The following is a 22,200-nucleotide window of genomic DNA, read 5'->3' as shown; positions in this document are numbered from 1 at the left end:
TATTCCCACTCTTTCAAAGGGGACCCCCACCACAGGTAGTGGTATTAGGGGGGCCTTTGTTGTGCCACCTGATTTGCCACTGGCTTGGCAGGTCACACAGGAGCGACAAAACTCCTTTGTATCTTCATTCATATGAGGCCAGTGAAAGTGAGGGACAAGCCTGTCCCAAGTCTTATTCTGGCCTAAGTGTCCTGCTAAAGGAATGTCATGGGCCAAGGTAAGAAGGAAGCCCCTAAATTGCAGAGGTATAACCAACCTCCTGGTAGCACCAGGCTTGGGGTCTCTAGCCTCTGAATAAAGGAGCCCTTCATCCCAATACACTTTATGGGTACCTTGAGCATTCCCAGCAGCCTCAGCAGCAGCCAGCTGTCTGAGGGGTTCAAGAGAGGGACAGGATAACTGAGCCTGCCTCAAGTCAGCCCTTGAAGGTCCCCCTGTCCCCAGAAACTCAACCTGATCAGGTTCAAGCTCTTCAGGGACAGTTCCTTCAGGGTCCTCTAGATCAGCTTCCTGGGAAGGCTGATCATCACTCTGAGGCAGGGGGGAAGGCACAGCCTTGACCCTCCTGTTCTTCTTCTTGGTAGGTGCTTGGTCCATTGTTCCAGGATCCAAGACCTGAGGTTCAGTGAGGCACTTTTTGGCCTGTGACCTGGTCACAGCAAGGACATGTGATGATATACCTAACATCTCTGCATGAGTCCTGTACTCCACTTCTGACCATAGAGAACTCTCTAGGTCATTGCCCAACAAACATTCTACTGGGAGGTCTGCACTAACCACAACCCTTTTGAGGCCAGTTACCCCTCCCCATGAGAAGTTAACAACTGCCACACTATGTGAAGTAGTGGCATTGCTGGCATTGGTCACCAGGTAGTTCTCACCTGGTATGTACTGTCCAGGGTCCACAAAGCCTGGTGTCACCATAGTGACACTGGCACATGTGTCCCTGTAGGCTTGAGCCACTTTGTCATTAATTAAAGGAGTCTGTGATTTATGGACAAATTTTAAGGTTTGCAAGGTATTCTGGGTAACAGAAGCTGGTAAGAGCCAGTCACGTCACCCCATCCTGGATTTCCCTGGGTGTGTAGTTTTCAAAAATGTATAGGTTTGCTAGGTTTGCCGAGGTGCTGGCAGAACTAGGGCTCAAAATCTACAGCTAGGCACTTTGCAAAAAAAGGGTCAGCTTTCACTGTGAAAATGTGGTGTGTTCACGTTGCGTTTCAGGCAATTTCCTGTCGCGGGCACTAGGTCTACCCACACAAGTGAGGTACCATTTTGCTATGAAGACTTTGGGTAACGCAGGGTGGGTGGAATTTTGTGGATCTACGCAGATTCCAGAACTTTCCACCACAGAAATATGAGGAAAATGTGTTTTGTTTGACAAATTTTGAGGCTTGCAAGAGTATCTGGGTAACAGAAGCTGGTACGAGCCAGTCAAGTCACCACATCCTGGATTCCCCTGTGTGTGTAGTTTTCAAAAATGTATAGATTTGCTACGTTTGTCTTGGTGCCGGCAGAGCTAGGGTTCAAAATCTACAGCTAGGCACTTTGCAAAAAAAGGGTCAGTTGTCACAGTGAAAATGTGGTGTGTCCACGTTGCGTTTCAGGCAATTTCCTGTCGCGGGCACTAGGCCTACCCACACGAGTGAGGTACCATTTTGCTATGAAGAATTATGTGGATCTACGCAGATTCCAGAACTTTCCACCACAGAAATATGAGGAAAATGTGTTTTGTTTGACAAATTTTGAGGCTTGCAAGAGAATCTGGGTAACAGAAGCTGGTAAGAGCCAGTCAAGTCAACACATCCTGGATTCCCCTGTGTGTGTAGTTTTCAAAAATGTATAGATTTGCTACGTTTGTCTAGGTGCCGGCAGAGCTAGGGTACAAAATCTACAGCTAGGCACTTTGTAAAACAAGGGTCAGTTTTCACTGTGAAAATGTGGTGTGTCCACGTTGGGTTTCAGGCAATTTCCTGTCGCGGGCACTAGGCCTACCCACACAAGTTAGGTACCATTTTGCTATGAAGACTTTGGGGGACGCAGGGTGGGTGGAATTTTGTGGATCTACGCAGATTCCAGAACTTTCCACCACAGAAATATGAGTAAAATGTGTTTTGTTTGACAAATTTTGAGGCTTGCAAGAGAATCTGGGTAACAGAAGCTGGTAAGAGCCAGTCAAGTCACCCCATTCTGGATTCCCCTGTGTGTGTGTAGTTTTCAAAAATGTATAGGTTTTCTACGTTTGTCTTGGTGCCGGCAGAGCTAGGGTTCAAAATCTACAGCTAGGCACTTTGCAAAAAAGGGTCAGTTTTCACTGTGAAAATGTGGTGTGTCCACGGTACGTTTTGGGCCGTTTCCTGCCGCGTCCACTAGGCCTACCCCCACAAGTCAGGTACCATTTTTCTTGGAAGACTTTGGGGAACGCGGGGTTGGTGGAATTTTGTGGATCCACGCAGATTCCAGAACTTTCCACCACAGAAATGTGAGGAAAATGTGATTTATGGACAAATTTTAAGGTTTGCAAGGTAATCTGGTTAACAGAACATGGTGAGAGCCAGTCAAGTCAACCCATCCTGGATTCCCCTGGGTGTTGAATTTAAAAAATGTATAGGTTTGCTAGATTTCCCTAGGTGCCGGCAGAGCTAGGGTTCAAATTCTACAGCTAGGCATTTTGCAAAAAAAGGGTTAGTTTTCACTGTGAAAATGTGGTGTGTCCACGTTGCGTTTTGGGCCGTTTCCTGCCGCGGACACTAGGCCTACCCCCACAAGTGAGGTACCATTTTTCTCGGAAGACTTTGGGGAACACGGGGTGGGTTGAGTTTTGTGGATCCATGCAGATTCCAGAACTTTCTACCACAGACATGTGAGGAAAATGTGTCTTTTGGGACAGATTTTGAGGTTTGCAAGGGATTCTGGGTAACAGAAGCTGGTAAGAGCCAGTCAGGTCACCCCATCCTGGATTTCCCTGGGTGTGTAGTTTTCAAAAATGTATAGGTTTGCTAGGTTTGCCAAGGTGCTGGCAGAGCTAGGGTTCAAAATCTACAGCTAGGCACTTTGCAAAAAAAGGGACAGTTTTCACTGTGAAAATGTGGTGTGTCCACGTTGCGTTTCAGGCAATTTCCTGTCGCGGGCACTAGGCCTACCCACACAAGTTAGGTACCATTTTGCTATGAAGACTTTGGGGAACGCAGGGTGGGTGGAATTTTGTGGATCTACCCAGATTCCAGAACTTTCCACCACAGAAATATGAGGAAAATGTGTTTTGTTTGACACATTTTGAGGCTTGCAAGACAATCTGGGTAACAGAAGCTGGTAAGAGCCAGTCAAGTCACCACATCCTGGATTCCCCTGTGTGTGTAGTTTTAAAAAAATGTATAGGTTTGCTACGTTTGTCTTGGTGCCGGCAGAGCTAGGGTTCAAAATCTACAGCTAGGCACTTTGCAAAAAAAGGGTCAGTTTTCACAGTGAAAATGTGGTGTGTCCACGTTGCGTTTCAGGCAATTTCCTGTCGCGGGCACTAGGCCCACCCACACAAGTGAGGTACCATTTTGCTATGAAGACTTTGGGGAACGCAGGGTGGGTGGAATTTTGTGGATCCACGCAGATTCCAGGACTTTCCACCACAGAAATGTGAGGAAAATGTGATTTATGGACACATTTTAAGGTTTGCAAGGGATTCTGGGTACCAGAAGCTGGTAAGAGCCAGTCACGTCACCCCATCCTGAATTTCCCTGGGTGTGTAGTTTTAAAAAATGTATAGGTTTGCTAGGTTTGCCAAGGTGCTGCCAGAGCTAGGGTTCAAAATCTACAGCGAGGCACTTTGCAAATAAAGGGTCAGTTTTCACTGTGAAAATATGGTGTGTCCACGTTGCGTTTCAGGCAATTTCCTGTCGCGGGCACTAGGCCTACCCACACAAGTGAGGTACCATTTTGCTATGAAGACTTTGGGGAACGCAGGGTGGGTGGAATTTTGTGGATCCACGCAGATTCCAGAACTTTCCACCACAGAAATATGAGGAAAATGTGTTTTGTTTGACACATTTTGAGGCTTGCAAGAGAATCTGGGTAACAGAAGCTGGTAAGAGCCAGTCAAGTCACCACATCCTGGATTCCCCTGTGTGTGTAGTTTTCAAAAAGTGTATAGGTTTGCTACGTTTGTCTTGGTGCCGGCAGAGCTAGGGTTCAAAATCTACAGCTAGGCACTTTCAGTTTTCACTGTGAAAATGTGGTGTGTCCACGTTGCGTTTCAGGCAATTTCCTATCGCGGGCACTAGACCTACCCACACAAGTGAGGTACCATTTTGCTATGAAGACGTTGGGGAACTCAGGGTGGGTGGAATTTTGTGGATCTACGCAGATTCCAGAACTTTCCACCACAGAAATATGAGGAAAATGTGTTTTGTTTGATAAATTTTGAGGCTTGCAAGAGAATCTGGGTAACAGAAGCTGGTAAGAGCCAGTCAAGTCACCACATCCTGTATTCCCCTGTGTGTGTAGTTTTTAAAAATTTATAGGTTTGCTACGTTTGTCTTGGTGCCGGCAGAGCTAGGGTTCAAAATCTACAGCTAGGCACTTTGCAAAAAAAGGGTCAGTTTTCACTGTGAAAATGTGGTGTGTCCACGGTGCGTTTTGGGCCGTTTCCTGCCGCAGCCACTGGGCCAACCCCAACAAGTCAGGTACCATTTTTCTCGGAAGACTTTGGGGAACGCGGGGTGGGTGGAATTTTGTGGATCCACGCAGATTCCAGAACTTTCCACCACAGAAATGTGAGGAAAATGTGATTAATGGACAAATTTTAAGGTTTGCAAGGGATTCCGGGTAACAGAAGCTGGTAAGAGGCAGTCACGTCACCCCATCCTGGATTTCCCTGGGTGTGTAGTTTTCAAAAATGTATAGGTTTGCTAGGTTTGCCAAGGTGCTGGCAGAGCTAGGGTTCAAAATCTACAGCTAGGCACTTTGCAAAAAAAGGGACAGTTTTCACTGTGAAAATGTGGTGTGTCCACGTTGCGTTTCAGGCAATTTCCTGTCACGGGCACTAGGCCTACCCACACAAGTGAGGTACCATTTTGCTATGAAGACGTTGGGGAACGCAGGGTGGGTGGAGTTTTGTGGATCTACGCAGATTCCAGAACTTTCCACCACAGAAATATGAGGAAAATGTGTTTTGTTTGACATATTTTGAGGCTTGCAAGAGAATCTGGGTAACAGAAGCTGGTAAGAGCCAATCAAGTCACCACATCCTGGATTCCCCTGTGTGTGTAGTTTTCCAAAAATGTATAGGTTTGCTACGTTTGTCTTGGTGCCGGCAGAGCTAGGGTTCAAAACCTACAGCTAGGCACTTTGTAAAACAAGGGTCAGTTTTCACTGTGAAAATGTGGTGTGTCCACGTTGCGTTTCAGGCAATTTCCTGTCGGGGGCACTAGGCCTACCCACACAAGTTAGGTACCATTTTGCTATGAAGACTTTGGGGAACGCAGGGTGGGTGGAATTTTGTGGATCTACGCAGATTCCAGAACTTTCCACCACAGAAATATGAGAAAAATGTGTTTTGTTTGACAAATTTTGAGGCTTGCAAGAGAATCTGGGTAACAGAAGCTGGTAAGAGCCAGTCAAGTCACCCCATTCTGGATTCCCCTGTGTGTGTAGTTTTCCAAAATGTATAGGTTTGCTACGTTTGTCTTGGTGCCGGCAGAGCTAGGGTTCAAAATCTACAGCTAGGCACTTTGCAAAAAAGGGTCAGTTTTCACTGTGAAAATGTGGTGTGTCCATGGTACGTTTTGGGCCGTTTCCTGCCGCGGCCACTAGGCCTACCCCCACAAGTCAGGTACCATTTTTCTTGGAAGACTTTGGGGAATGCGGGGTTGGTGGAATTTTGTGGATCCACGCAGATTCCAGAACTTTCCACCACAGAAATGTGAGGAAAGCGTGATTTATGGACAAATTTTAAGGTTTGCAAGGTATTCTGGGTAACAGAAGCTGGTAAGAGCCAGTCACGTCACCCCATCCTGGATTTCCCTGGGTGTGTAGTTTTCAAAAATGTATAGGTTTGCTAGGTTTGCCAAGGTGCTGGCAGAGCTAGGGTTCAAAATCTACAGCTAGGCACTTTGCAAAAAAAGGGTCAGTTTTCACTGTGAAAATGTGGTGTGTCCACGTTGCGTTTCAGGCAATTTCCTGTCGCGGGCACTAGGTCTACCCACACAAGTGAGGTACCATTTTTCTCGGAAAACTCTTGGGAATGCGAGGTGGGTGGAATTGTGTGGATCCACGCTGATTCCAGAACTTTCCTCCACAGAAATGTGAGGAAAATGTGTTTTCTGTGACAAATTTTGAGGTTTGTAAGGTAATCTGGTTAACAGAACATGGTGAGAGCCAGTCAAGTCATCCCATCCTGGATTCTCCTGGGTGTTGAATTTAAAAAAGGTATAGGTTTGCTAGGTTTCCCTAGGTGCCGGCAGAGCTAGGGTTCAAATTCTACAGCTAGGCATTTTGCAAAAAATGGGTCAGTATCACTGTGAAAATGTGGTGTGTCCATGTTGCGTTTTGGGCCGTTTCCTGCCGCGGACTCTAGGCCTACCCCCACAAGTGAGGTACCATTTTTCTCTGAAGACTTTGGGGAACACGGGGGGGGGTTGAATTTTGTGGATCCATGCAGATTCCAGAACTTTCCACCACAGACATGTGAGGAAAATGTGTCTTTTGGGACAGATTTTGAGGTTTGCAAGGGATTCTGGGTAACAGAAGCTGGTAAGAGCCAGTCACGTCACCCCATCCTGGATTTCCCTGGGTGTGTAGTATTCAAAAATGTATAGGTTTGCTAGGTTTGCCTAGGTGCTGGCAGAGCTAGGGTGTAAAATCTACAGCTAGGCACTTTGCAAAAAAAGGGTCAGTTTTCACTGTGAAAATGTGGTGTGTCCACGTTGCGTTTTGAGCCATATCCTGTCGCGGGCACTAGGTCTACCCACACAAGTGAGGTACCATTTTTCTCGGAAGACTTTGGGAAACGCAGGGTGGGTGGAATTTTGTGGATCCACGCAGATTCCAGAACTTTCTACCACAGAAATATGAGGAAAATGTGTTTTGTTTGACAAATTTTGAGGCTTGCAAGAGTATCTGGGTAACAGAAGCTGGTAAGAGCCAGTCAAGTCACCACATCCTGGATTCCCCTGTGTGTGTAGTTTTCAAAAATGTATAGATTTGCTAAGTTTGTCTTGGTGCCGGCAGAGCTAGGGTTCAAAATCTACAGCTAGGCACTTTGCAAAAAAAGGGTCAGTTTTCACAGTGAAAATGTGGTGTGTCCACGTTGCGTTTCAGGAAATTTCCTGTCGCGGGCACTAGGCCTACCCACACGAGTGAGGTACCATTTTGCTATGAAGAATTTTGTGGATCTACGCAGATTCCAGAACTTTCCACCACAGAAATATGAGGAAAATGTGTTTTGTTTGACAAATTTTGAGGCTTGCAAGAGAATCTGGGTAACAGAAGCTGGTAAGAGCCAGTCAAGTCACCACATCCTGGATTCCCCTGTGTGTGTAGTTTTCAAAAATGTATAGATTTGCTACGTTTGTCTTGGTGCCGGCAGAGCTAGGGTTCAAAATCTACAGCTAGGCACTTTGTAAAACAAGGGTCAGTTTTCACTGTGAAAATGTGGTGTGTCCACGTTGGGTTTCAGGCAATTTCCTGTCGCGGGCACTAGGCCTACCCACACAAGTTAGGTACCATTTTGCTATGCAGACTTTGGGGAACGCAGGGTGGGTGGAATTTTGTGGATCTACGCAGATTCCAGAACTTTCCACCACAGAAATATGAGTAAAATGTGTTTTGTTTGACAAATTTTGAGGCTTGCAAGAGAATCTGGGTAACAGAAGCTGGTAAGAGCCAGTCAAGTCACCCCATTCTGGATTCCCCTGTGTGTGTGTAGTTTTCAAAAATGTATAGGTTTTCTACGTTTGTCTTGGTGCCGGCAGAGCTAGGGTTCAAAATCTACAGCTAGGCACTTTGCAAAAAAGGGTCAGTTTTCACTGTGAAAATGTGGTGTGTCCACGGTACGTTTTGGGCCGTTTCCTGCCGCGTCCACTAGGCCTACCCCCACAAGTCAGGTACCATTTTTCTTGAAAGACTTTGGGGAACGCGGGGTTGGTGGAATTTTGTGGATCCACGCAGATTCCAGAACTTTCCACCACAGAAATGTGAGGAAAATGTGATTTATGGACGAATTTTAAGGTTTGCAAGGTAATCTGGTTAACAGAACATGGTGAGAGCCAGTCAAGTCATCCCATCCTGGATTCCCCTGGGTGTTGAATTTAAAAAATGTATAGGTTTGCTAGATTTCCCTAGGTGCCGGCAGAGCTAGGGTTCAAATTCTACAGCTAGGCATTTTGCAAAAAAAGGGTCAGTTTTCACTGTGAAAATGTGGTGTGTACACGTTGCGTTTTGGGCCGTTTCCTGTCGCGGACACTAGGCCTACCCCCACAAGTGAGGTACCATTTTTCTCGGAAGACTTTGGGGAACACGGGGTGGGTTGAGTTTTGTGGATCCATGCAGATTCCAGAACTTTCCACCACAGACATGTGAGGAAAATGTGTCTTTTGGGACAGATTTTGAGGTTTGCAAGGGATTCTGGGTAACAGAAGCTGGTAGGAGCCAGTCAGGTCACCCCATCCTGGATTTCCCTGGGTGTGTAGTTTTCAAAAATGTATAGGTTTGCTAGGTTTGCCAAGGTGCTGGCAGAGCTAGGGTTCAAAATCTACAGCTAGGCACTTTGCAAAAAAAGGGTCAGTTTTCACAGTGAAAATGTGGTGTGTCCACGTTGCGTTTCAGGCAATTTCCTGTCGCGGGCACTAGGCCCACCCACACAAATGAGGTACCATTTTGCTAAGAAGACTTTGGGGAACGCAGGGTGGGTGGAATTTTGTGGATCTACGCAGATTCCAGAACTTTCCACCACAGAAATATGAGGAAAATGTGTTTTGTTTGACAAATTTTGAGGCTTGCAAAAGTATCTGGGTAACAGAAGCTGGTAAGAGCCAATCAAGTCACCACATCCTGGATTCCCCTGTGTGTGTAGTTTTCAAAAATGTATAGGTTTGCTACATTTGTCTTGGTGCCGGCAGAGCTAGGGTTCAAAATCTACAGCTAGGCACTTTGCAAAAAAAGGGTCTGTTTTCACTGTGAAAATGTGGTGTGTCCACGTTGCGTTTTGGGCCGTTTCCTGCCGTGGCCACTAGGCCTACCCCCACAAGTCAGGTACCATTTTTCTCTGAAGACTTTGGGGAACGCGGGGTGGGTGGAATTTTGTGGATCCACGCAGATTCCAGGACTTTCCACCACAGAAATGTGAGGAAAATGTGATTTATGGACAAATTTTAAGGTTTGCAAGGGATTCTGGGTAACAGAAGCTGGTAAGAGCCAGTCACGTCACCCCATCCTGAATTTCCCTGGGTGAGTAGTTTTCAAAAATGTATAGGTTTGCTAGGTTTGCCAAGGTGCTGGCAGAGCTAGGGTTCAAAATCTACAGCCAGGCACTTTGCAAATAAAGGGTCAGTTTTCACTGTGAAAATATGGTGTGTCCACGTTGCGTTTCAGGCAATTTCCTGTCGCGGGCACTAGGCCTACCCACACAAGTGAGGTACCATTTTGCTATGAAGACTTTGGGGAACGCAGGGTGGGTGGAATTTTGTGGATCCACGCAGATTCCAGAACTTTCCACCACGGAAATATGAGGAAAATGTGTTTTGTTTGACACATTTTGAGGCTTGCAAGACAATCTGGGTAACAGAAGCTGGTAAGAGCCAGTCAAGTCACCACATCCTGGATTCCCCTGTGTGTGTAGTTTTAAAAAAATGTATAGGTTTGCTACGTTTGTCTTGGTGCCGGCAGAGCTAGGGTTCAAAATCTACAGCTAGGCACTTTGCAAAAAAAGGGTCAGCTTTCACTGTGAAAATGTGGTGTGTCCATGGTGAGTTTTGGGCGTTTCCTGCCGCGGGCACTAGGCCTACCCACACGAGTGAGGTACCATTTTGCTATGAAGAATTTTGTGGATCTACGCAGATTCCAGAACTTCCCACCACAGAAATATGAGGAAAATGTGTTTGTTTGACAAATTTTGAGGCTTGCAAGAGAATCTGGGTAACAGAAGCTGGTAAGAGCCAGTCAAGTCACCACATCCTGGATTCCCCTGTGTGTGTAGTTTTCAAAAATGTATAGATTTGCTACGTTTGTCTTGGTGCCGGCAGAGCTAGGGTTCAAAATCTACAGCTAGGCACTTTGTAAAACAAGGGTTAGTTTTCACTGTGAAAATGTGGTGTGTCCACGTTGCGTTTCAGGCAATTTCCTGTCGCGGGCACTAGGCCTACCCACACAAGTTAGGTACCATTTTGCTATGAAGACTTTGGGGAACGCAGGGAGGGTGGAATTTTGTGGATCTACGCAGATTCCAGAACTTTCCACCACAGAAATATGAGGAAAATGTGTTTTGTTTGACAAATTTTGAGGCTTGCAAGAGAATCTGGGTAACAGAAGCTGGTAAGAGCCAGTCAAGTCACCCCATTCTGGATTCCCCTGTGTGTGTGTAGTTTTCAAAAATGTATAGATTTGCTACGTTTGTCTTGGTGCCGGCAGAGCTAGGGTTCAAAATCTACAGCTAGGCACTTTGCAAAAAAAGGGTCAGTTTTCACTGTGAAAATGTGGTGTGTCCACGGTGCGTTTTGGGCCGTTTCCTGCCGCGGCCACTGGGCCAACCCCAACAAGTCAGGTACCATTTTTCTCGGAAGACTTTGGGGAACGCGGGGTGGGTGGAATTTTGTGGATCCACGCAGATTCCAGAACTTTCCACCACAGAAATATGAGGAAAATGTGATTAATGGACACATTTTAAGGTTTGCAAGGGATTCTGGGTAACAGAAGCTGGTAAGAGCCAGTCATGTCACCCCATCCTGGATTTCCCTGGGTGTGTAGTTTTCAAAAATCTATAGGTTTGCTAGGTTTGCCAAGGTGCTGGCAGAGCTAGGGTTCAAAATCTACAGCTAGGCACTTTGCAAAAAAAGGGACAGTTTTCACTGTGAAAATGTGGTGTGTCCACATTGCGTTTCAGGCAATTTCCTGTCGCGGGCACTAGGCCTACCCACACAAGTGAGGTACCATTTTGCTATGAAGACGTTGGGGAACGCAGGGTGGGTGGAATTTTGTGGATCTACGCAGATTCCAGAACTTTCCACCACAGAAATATGAGGAAAATGTGTTTTGTTTGACATATTTTGAGGCTTGCAAGAGAATCTGGGTAACAGAAGCTGGTAAGAGCCAGTCAAGTCACCACATCCTGGATTCCCCTGTGTGTGTAGTTTTCCAAAAATGTATAGGTTTGCTACGTTTGTCTTGGTGCCGGCAGAGCTAGGGTTCAAAATCTACAGCTAGGCACTTTGTAAAACAAGGGTCAGTTTTCACTGTGAAAATGTGGTGTGTCCATGTTGCGTTTCAGGCAATTTCCTGTCGCGGGCACTAGGCCTACCCACACAAGTTAGGTACCATTTTGCTATGAAGACTTTGGGGAACCCAGGGTGGGTGGAATTTTGTGGATCTACGCAGATTCCAGAACTTTCCACCACAGAAATATGAGGAAAATGTGTTTTTTTGACAAATTTTGAGGCTTGCAAGAGAATCTGGGTAACAGAAGCTGGTAAGAGCCAGTCAAGTCACCCCATTCTGGATTCCCCTGTGTGTGTAGTTTTCCAAAATGTATAGGTTTGCTACGTTTGTCTTGGTGCCGGCAGAGCTAGGGTTCAAAATCTACAGCTAGGCACTTTGCTAAAAAGGGTCAGTTTTCACTGTGAAAATGTGGTGTGTCCATGGTACGTTTTGGGCCGTTTCCTGCTGCGGCCACTAGGCCTACCCCCACAAGTCAGGTACCATTTTTCTTGGAAGACTTTGGGGAATGCGGGGTTGGTGGAATTTTGTGGATCCACGCAGATTCCAGAACTTTCCACCACAGAAATGTGAGGAAAATGTGATTTATGGACAAATGTTAAGGTTTGCAAGGTATTCTGGGTAACAGAAGCTGGTAAGAGCCAGTCACGTCACCCCATCCTGGATTTCCATGGGTGTGTAGTTTTAAAAAATGTATAGGTTTGCTAGGTTTGCCTAGGTGCTGGCAGAACTAGGGCTCAAAATCTACAGCTAGGCACTTTGCAAAAAAAGGGTCAGCTTTCACTGTGAAAATGTGGTGTGTCCACGTTGCGTTTCAGGCAATTTCCTGTCGCGGGCACAAGGTCTACCCACACAAGTGAGGTACCATTTTGCTATGAAGACTTTGGGTAACGCAGGGTGGGTGGAATTTTGTGGATCTACGCAGATTCCAGAACTTTCCACCACAGAAATATGAGGAAAATGTGTTTTGTTTGACAAATTTTGAGGCTTGCAAGAGTATCTGGGTAACAGAAGCTGGTACGAGCCAGTCAAGTCACCACATCCTGGATTCCCCTGTGTGTGTAGTTTTAAAAAATGTATAGATTTGCTACGTTTGTCTTGGTGCCGGCAGAGCTAAGGTTCAAAATCTACAGCTAGGCACTTTGCAAAAAAAGGGTCAGTTTTCACAGTGAAAATGTGGTGTGTCCACGTTGCATTTTGGGCTGTTTCCTGCCGCGTCCACTAGGCCTACCCCCACAAGTCAGGTACCATTTTTCTTGGAAGACTTTGGGGAATGCGGGGTTGGTGGAATTTTGTGGATCCACGCAGATTCCAGAACTTTCCACCACAGAAATGTGAGGAAAATGTGATTTATGGACAAATTTTAAGGTTTTCAAGGTAATCTGGTTAACAGAACATGGTGAGAGCCAGTCAAGTCATTCCATCCTGGATTCCCCTGGGTGTTGAATTTAAAAAATGTATAGGTTTGCTAGATTTCCCTAGGTGCCGGCAGAGCTAGGGTTCAAATTCTAGTGGAGAAGTGTGGCTCAATGATTAGAGTGGCAGACCCTGATGCAGAGGTCTAGTCCGGGACCAGGGTTCAATTCCCTGCCTCAGCAGGTCTTGGGCTCAAAAATTCCACGGACCTGATAATTCTCGCCTCGGTGCCATTCCAATCATGGAGTCCCACTCTGCAACTCTGGGCAATAGCTTGCTTAATCTCCACAACGGCCCCCACAACGCTAAGGATGCCTGGCCTCCACCTTGGGGGTGCCCAGGAGTGGACGCCTCACAGGGAAAGCCAGGATGGGTTCCACAGCGGTATTCGTACAAGCGCCTTGAGACCCTTGCAGGTGAGTAGTGCGCTATACAAGTATCAATTTACAGCTAGGCATTTTGCAAAAAAAGGGTTAGTTTTCACTGTGAAAATGTGGTGTGTCCACGTTGCGTTTTGGGCCGTTTCCTGCCGCGGACACTAGGCCTACCCCCACAAGTGAGGTACCATTTTTCTCGGAAGACTTTGGGGAACACGGGGTGGGTTGAGTTTTGTGGATCCATGCAGATTCCAGAACTTTCCACCACAGACATGTGAGGAAAATGTGTCTTTTGGGACAGATTTTGAGGTTTGCAAGGGATTCTGGGTAACAGAAGCTGGTAAGAGCCAGTCAGGTCACCCCATCCTGGATTTCCCTGGGTGTGTAGTTTTCAAAAATGTATAGGTTTGCTAGGTTTGCCAAGGTGCTGGCAGAGCTAGGGTTCAAAATCTACTGCTAGGCACTTTGCAAAAAAAGGGTCAGTTTTCACAGTGAAAATGTGGTGTGTCCACGTTGCGTTTCAGGCAATTTCCTGTCGCGGGCACTAGACCCACCCACACAAGTGAGGTACCATTTTGCTATGAAGACTTTGGGGAACGCAGGGTGGGTGGAATTTTGTGGATCTACGCAGATTCCAGAACTTTCCACCACAGAAATATGAGGAAAATGTGTTTTGTTTGACAAATTTTGAGGCTTGCAAAAGTATCTGGGTAACAGAAGCTGGTAAGAGCCAGTCAAGTCACCACATCCTGGATTCCCCTGTGTGTGTAGTTTTCAAAAATGTATAGGTTTGCTACGTTTGTCTTGGTGCCGGCAGAGCTAGGGTTCAAAATCTACAGCTAGGCACTTTGCAAAAAAAGGGTCTGTTTTCACTGTGAAAATGTGGAGTGTCCACGTTGCGTTTTGGGCCGTTTCCCGCCGTGGCCACTAGGCCTACCCCCACAAGTCAGGTACCATTTTTCTCTGAAGACTTTGGGGAACGCGGGGTGGGTGGAATTTTGTGGATCCACGCAGATTCCAGGACTTTCCACCACAGAAATGTGAGGAAAATGTGATTTATGGACAAATTTTAAGGTTTGCAAGGGATTCTGGGTAACAGAAGCTGGTAAGAGCCAGTCACATCACCCCATCCTGAATTTCCCTGGGTGTGTAGTTTTCAAAAATGTATAGGTTTGCTAGGTTTGCCAAGGTGCTGGCAGAGCTAGGGTTCAAAATCTACAGCTAGGCACTTTGCAAAAAAAGGGACAGTTTTCACTGTGAAAATGTGGTGTGTCCACGTTGCGTTTCGGGCAATTTCCTGTCGCGGGCACTAGGCCTACCCACACAAGTGAGGTATCATTTTGCTATGAAGACGTTGGGGAACGCAGGGTGGGTGGAATTTTGTGGATCTACGCAGATTCCAGAACTTTCCACCACAGAAATATGAGGAAAATGTGTTTTGTTTGACATATTTTGAGGCTTGCAAGAGAATCTGGGTAACAGAAGCTGGTGAGAGCCAGTCAAGTCACCACATCCTGGATTCCCCTGTGTGTGTAGTTTTCCAAAAATGTATAGGTTTGCTACGTTTGTCTTGGTGCCGGCAGAGCTAGGGTTCAAAACCTACAGCTAGGCACTTTGTAAAACAAGGGTCAGTTTTCACTGTGAAAATGTGGTGTGTCCACGTTGCGTTTCAGGCAATTTCCTGTCGCGGGCACTAGGCCTACCCACACAAGTTAGGTACCATTTTGCTATGAAGACTTTGGGGAACGCAGGGTGGGTGGAATTTTGTGGATCTACGCAGATTCCAGAACTTTCCACCACAGAAATATGAGGAAAATGTGTTTTGTTTGACAAATTTTGAGGCTTGCAAGAGAATCTGGGTAACAGAAGCTGGTAAGAGCCAGTCAAGTCACCCCATTCTGGATTCCCCTGTGTGTGTAGTTTTCCAAAATGTATAGGTTTGCTACGTTTGTCTTGGTGCCGGCAGAGCTAGGGTTCAAAATCTACAGCTAGGCACTTTGCAAAAAAGGGTCAGTTTTCACTGTGAAAATGTGGTGTGTCCATGGTACGTTTTGGGCCGTTTCCTGCCGCGGCCACTAGGCCTACCCCCACAAGTCAGGTACCATTTTTCTTGGAAGACTTTGGGGAATGCGGGGTTGGTGGAATTTTGTGGATCCACGCAGATTCCAGAACTTTCCACCACAGAAATGTGAGGAAAATGTGATTTATGGACAAATTTTAAGGTTTGCAAGGTATTCTGGGTAACAGAAGCTGGTAAGAGCCAGTCACGTCACCCCATCCTGGATTTCCCTGGGTGTGTAGTTTTCAAAAATGTATAGGTTTGCTAGGTTTGCCAAGGTGCTGGCAGAGCTAGGGTTCAAAATCTACAGCTAGGCACTTTGCAAAAAAAGGGTCAGTTTTCACTGTGAAAATGTGGTGTGTCCACGTTGCGTTTCAGGCAATTTCCTGTCGCGGGCACTAGGTCTACCCACACAAGTGAGGTACCATTTTTCTCGGAAGACTCTTGGGAATGCGAGGTGGGTGGAATTGTGTGGATCCACGCTGATTCCAGAACTTTCCTCCACAGAAATGTGAGGAAAATGTGTTTTCTTTGACAAATTTTGAGGTTTGTAAGGTAATCTGGTTAACAGAACATGGTGAGAGCCAGTCAAGTCATCCCATCCTGGATTCCCCTGGGTGTTGAATTTAAAAAAGGTATAGGTTTGCTAGGTTTCCCTAGGTGCCGGCAGAGCTAGGGTTCAAATTCTACAGCGAGGCATTTTGCAAAAAATGGGTCAGTATCACTGTGAAAATGTGGTGTGTCCATGTTGCGTTTTGGGCCGTTTCCTGCCGCGGACGCTAGGCCTACCCCCACAAGTGAGGTACCATTTTTCTCTGAAGACTTTGGGGAACACGGGGTGGGTTGAATTTTGTGGATCCATGCAGATTCCAGAACTTTCCACCACAGACATGTGAGGAAAATGTGTCTTTTGGGACAGATTTTGAGGTTTGCAAGGGATTCTGGGTAACAGAAGCTGGTAAGAGCCAGTCACGTCACCCCATCCTGGATTTCCCTGGGTGTGTAGTATTAAAAAATGTATAGGTTTGCTAGGTTTGCCTAGGTGCTGGCAGAGCTAGGGTGTAAAATCTACAGCTAGGCACTTTGCAAAAAAAGGGTCAGTTTTCACTGTGAAAATGTGGTGTGTCCACGTTGCGTTTTGAGCCATTTCCTGTCGCGGGCACTAGGTCTACCCACACAAGTGAGGTACCATTTTTCTCGGAAGACTTTGGGAAACGCAGGGTGGGTGGAATTTCGTGGATCCACGCAGATTCCAGAACTTTCTACCACAGAAATATGAGGAAAATGTGTTTTGTTTGACAAATTTTGAGGCTTGCAAGAGTATCTGGGTAACAGAAGCTGGTAAGAGCCAGTCAAGTCACCACATCCTGGATTCCCCTGTGTGTGTAGTTTTCAAAAATATATAGATTTGCTAAGTTTGTCTTGGTGCCGGCAGAGCTAGGGTTCAAAATCTACAGCTAGGCACTTTGCAAAAAAAGGGTCAGTTTTCACAGTGAAAATGTGGTGTGTCCACGTTGCGTTTCAGGAAATTTCCTGTCGCGGGCACTAGGCCTACCCACACGAGTGAGGTACCATTTTGCTATGAAGAATTTTGTGGATCTACGCAGATTCCAGAACTTTCCACCACAGAAATATGAGGAAAATGTGTTTTGTTTGACAAATTTTGAGGCTTGCAAGAGAATCTGGGTAACAGAAGCTGGTAAGAGCCAGTCAAGTCACCACATCCTGGATTCCCCTGTGTGTGTAGTTTTCAAAAATGTATAGATTTGCTACGTTTGTCTTGGTGCCGGCAGAGCTAGGGTTCAAAATCTACAGCTAGGCACTTTGTAAAACAAGGGTCAGTTTTCACTGTGAAAATGTGATGTGTCCACGTTGGGTTTCAGGCAATTTCCTGTCGCGGGCACTAGGCCTACCCACACAAGTTAGGTACCATTTTGCTATGCAGACTTTGGGGAACGCAGGGTGGGTGGAATTTTGTGGATCTACGCAGATTCCAGAACTTTCCACCACAGAAATATGAGTAAAATGTGTTTTGTTTGACAAATTTTGAGGCTTGCAAGAGAATCTGGGTAACAGAAGCTGGTAAGAGCCAGTCAAGTCACCCCATTCTGGATTCCCCTGTGTGTGTGTAGTTTTCAAAAATGTATAGGTTTTCTACGTTTGTCTTGGTGCCGGCAGAGCTAGGGTTCAAAATCTACAGCTAGGCACTTTGCAAAAAAGGGTCAGTTTTCACTGTGAAAATGTAGTGTGTCCACGGTACGTTTTGGGCCGTTTCCTGCCGCGTCCACTAGGCCTACCCCCACAAGTCAGGTACCATTTTTCTTGGAAGACTTTGGGGAACGCGGGGTTGGTGGAATTTTGTGGATCCACGCAGATTCCAGAACTTTCCACCACAGAAATGTGAGGAAAATGTGATTTATGGACGAATTTTAAGGTTTGCAAGGTAATCTGGTTAACAGAACATGGTGAGAGCCAGTCAAGTCATCCCATCCTGGATTCCCCTGGGTGTTGAATTTAAAAAATGTATAGGTTTGCTAGATTTCCCTAGGTGCCGGCAGAGCTAGGGTTCAAATTCTACAGCTAGGCATTTTGCAAAAAAAGGGTCAGTTTTCACTGTGAAAATGTGGTGTGTCCACGTTGCGTTTTGGGCCGTTTCCTGCCGCGGACACTAGGCCTACCCCCACAAGTGAGGTACCATTTTTCTCGGAAGACTTTGGGGAACACGGGGTGGGTTGAGTTTTGTGGATCCATGCAGATTCCAGAACTTTCCACCACAGACATGTGAGGAAAATGTGTCTTTTGGGACAGATTTTGAGGTTTGCAAGGGATTCTGGGTAACAGAAGCTGGTAAGAGCCAGTCAGGTCACCCCATCCTGGATTTCCCTGGGTGTGTAGTTTTCAAAAATGTATAGGTTTGCTAGGTTTGCCAAGGTGCTGGCAGAGCTAGGGTTCAAAATCTACATCTAGGCACTTTGCAAAAAAAGGGTCAGTTTTCACAGTGAAAATGTGGTGTGTCCACGTTGCGTTTCAGGCAATTTCCTGGCGCGGGCACTAGGCCCACCCACACAAGTGAGGTACCATTTTGCTATGAAGACTTTGGGGAACGCAGGGTGGGTGGAATTTTGTGGATCTACGCAGATTCCAGAACTTTCCACCACAGAAATATGAGGAAAATGTGTTTTGTTTGACAAATTTTGAGGCTTGCAAAAGTATCTGGGTAACAGAAGCTGGTAAGAGCCAGTCAAGTCACCACATCCTGGATTCCCCTGTGTGTGTAGTTTTCAAAAATGTATAGGTTTGCTATGTTTGTCTTGGTGCCGGCAGAGCTAGGGTTCAAAATCTACAGCTAGGCACTTTGCAAAAAAAGGGTCTGTTTTCACTGTGAAAATGTGGTGTGTCCACGTTGCGTTTTGGGCCGTTTCCTGCCGTGGCCACTAGGCCTACCCCCACAAGTCAGGTACCATTTTTCTCTGAAGACTTTGGGGAACGCGGGGTGGGTGGAATTTTGTGGATCCACGCAGATTCCAGGACTTTCCACCACAGAAATGTGAGGAAAATGTGATTTATGGACAAATTTTAAGGTTTGCAAGGGATTCTGGGTAACAGAAGCTGGTAAGAGCCAGTCACGTCACCCCATCCTGAATTTCCCTGGGTGTGTAGTTTTCAAAAATGTATAGGTTTGCTAGGTTTGCCAAGGTGCTGGCAGAGCTAGGGTTCAAAATCTACAGCTAGGCACTTTGCAAAAAAAGGGACAGTTTTCACTGTGAAAATGTGGTGTGTCCACGTTGCGTTTCAGGCAATTTCCTGTCGCGGGCACTAGGCCTACCCACACAAGTGAGGTACCATTTTGCTATGAAGACGTTGGGGAACGCAGGGTGGGTGGAATTTTGTGGATCTACGCAGATTCCAGAACTTTCCACCACAGAAATATGAGGAAAATGTGTTTTGTTTGACATATTTTGAGGCTTGCAAGAGAATCTGGGTAACAGAAGCTGGTAAGAGCCAGTCAAGTCACCACATCCTGGATTCCCCTGTGTGTGTAGTTTTCCAAAAATGTATAGGTTTGCTACGTTTGTCTTGGTGCCGGCAGAGCTAGGGTTCAAAACCTACAGCTAGGCACTTTGTAAAACAAGGGTCAGTTTTCACTGTGAAAATGTGGTGTGTCCACGTTGCGTTTCAGGCAATTTCCTGTCGCGGGCACTAGGCCTACCCACACAAGTTAGGTACCATTTTGCTATGAAGACTTTGGGGAACGCAGGGTGGGTGGAATTTTGTGGATCTACGCAGATTCCAGAACTTTCCACCACAGAAATATGAGGAAAATGTGTTTTGTTTGACAAATTTTGAGGCTTGCAAGAGAATCTGGGTAACAGAAGCTGGTAAGAGCCAGTCAAGTCACCCCATTCTGGATTCCCCTGTGTGTGTAGTTTTCCAAAATGTATAGGTTTGCTACGTTTGTCTTGGTGCCGGCAGAGCTAGGGTTCAAAATCTACAGCTAGGCACTTTGCAAAAAAGGGTCAGTTTTCACTGTGAAAATGTGGTGTGTCCATGGTACGTTTTGGGCCGTTTCCTGCCGCGGCCACTAGGCCTACCCCCACAAGTCAGGTACCATTTTTCTTGGAAGACTTTGGGGAATGCGGGGTTGGTGGAATTTTGTGGATCCACGCAGATTCCAGAACTTTCCACCACAGAAATGTGAGGAAAATGTGATTTATGGACAAATTTTAAGGTTTGCAAGGTATTCTGGGTAACAGAAGCTGGTAAGAGCCAGTCACGTCACCCCATCCTGGATTTCCCTGGGTGTGTAGTTTTCAAAAATGTATAGGTTTGCTAGGTATGCCAAGGTGCTGGCAGAGCTAGGGTTCAAAATCTACAGCTAGGCACTTTGCAAAAAAAGGGTCAGTTTTCACTGTGAAAATGTGGTGTGTCCACGTTGCGTTTCAGGCAATTTCCTGTCGCGGGCACTAGGTCTACCCACACAAGTGAGGTACCATTTTTCTCGGAAGACTCTTGGGAATGCGAGGTGGGTGGAATTGTGTGGATCCACGCTGATTCCAGAACTTTCCTCCACAGAAATGTGAGGAAAATGTGTTTTCTTTGACAAATTTTGAGGTTTGTAAGGTAATCTGGTTAACAGAACATGGTGAGAGCCAGTCAAGTCATCCCATCCTGGATTCCCCTGGGTGTTGAATTTAAAAAAGGTATAGGTTTGCTAGGTTTCCCTAGGTGCCGGCAGAGCTAGGGTTCAAATTCTACAGCTAGGCATTTTGCAAAAAATGGGTCAGTATCACTGTGAAAATGTGGTGTGTCCATGTTGCGTTTTGGGCCGTTTCCTGCCGCGGACGCTAGGCCTACCCCCACAAGTGAGGTACCATTTTTCTCTGAAGACTTTGGGGAACACGGGGTGGGTTGAATTTTGTGGATCCATGCAGATTCCAGAACTTTCCACCACAGACATGTGAGGAAAATGTGTCTTTTGGGACAGATTTTGAGGTTTGCAAGGGATTCTGGGTAACAGAAGCTGGTAAGAGCCAGTCACGTCACCCCATCCTGGATTTCCCTGGGTGTGTAGTATTCAAAAATGTATAGGTTTGCTAGGTTTGCCTAGGTGCTGGCAGAGCTAGGGTGTAAAATCTACAGCTAGGCACTTTGCAAAAAAAGGGTCAGTTTTCACTGTGAAAATGTGGTGTGTCCACGTTGCGTTTTGAGCCATTTCCTGTCGCGGGCACTAGGTCTACCCACACAAGTGAGGTACCATTTTTCTCGGAAGACTTTGGGAAACGCAGGGTGGGTGGAATTTCGTGGATCCACGCAGATTCCAGAACTTTCTACCACAGAAATATGAGGAAAATGTGTTTTGTTTGACAAATTTTGAGGCTTGCAAGAGTATCTGGGTAACAGAAGCTGGTAAGAGCCAGTCAAGTCACCACATCCTGGATTCCCCTGTGTGTGTAGTTTTCAAAAATGTATAGATTTGCTAAGTTTGTCTTGGTGCCGGCAGAGCTAGGGTTCAAAATCTACAGCTAGGCACTTTGCAAAAAAAGGGTCAGTTTTCACAGTGAAAATGTGGTGTGTCCACGTTGCGTTTCAGGAAATTTCCTGTCGCGGGCACTAGGCCTACCCACACGAGTGAGGTACCATTTTGCTATGAAGAATTTTGTGGATCTACGCAGATTCCAGAACTTTCCACCACAGAAATATGAGGAAAATGTGTTTTGTTTGACAAATTTTGAGGCTTGCAAGAGAATCTGGGTAACAGAAGCTGGTAAGAGCCAGTCAAGTCACCACATCCTGGATTCCCCTGTGTGTGTAGTTTTCAAAAATGTATAGATTTGCTACGTTTGTCTTGGTGCCGTTAGAGCTAGGGTTCAAAATCTACAGCTAGGCACTTTGTAAAACAAGGGTCAGTTTTCACTGTGAAAATGTGGTGTGTCCACGTTGGGTTTCAGGCAATTTCCTGTCGCGGGCACTAGGCCTACCCACACAAGTTAGGTACCATTTTGCTATGCAGACTTTGGGGAACGCAGGGTGGGTGGAATTTTGTGGATCTACGCAGATTCCAGAACTTTCCACCACAGAAATATGAGTAAAATGTGTTTTGTTTGACAAATTTTGAGGCTTGCAAGAGAATCTGGGTAACAGAAGCTGGTAAGAGCCAGTCAAGTCACCCCATTCTGGATTCCCCTGTGTGTGTGTAGTTTTCAAAAATGTATAGGTTTTCTACGTTTGTCTTGGTGCCGGCAGAGCTAGGGTTCAAAATCTACAGCTAGGCACTTTGCAAAAAAGGGTCAGTTTTCACTGTGAAAATGTAGTGTGTCCACGGTACGTTTTGGGCCGTTTCCTGCCGCGTCCACTAGGCCTACCCCCACAAGTCAGGTACCATTTTTCTTGGAAGACTTTGGGGAACGCGGGGTTGGTGGAATTTTGTGG

The sequence above is a fragment of the Triturus cristatus genome, chromosome 7 (genome assembly GCF_964204655.1).
Source record: "Triturus cristatus chromosome 7, aTriCri1.1, whole genome shotgun sequence".
NCBI lineage: Eukaryota > Metazoa > Chordata > Amphibia > Caudata > Salamandridae > Triturus > Triturus cristatus.
This window is presented reverse-complemented; position numbering follows the sequence as displayed.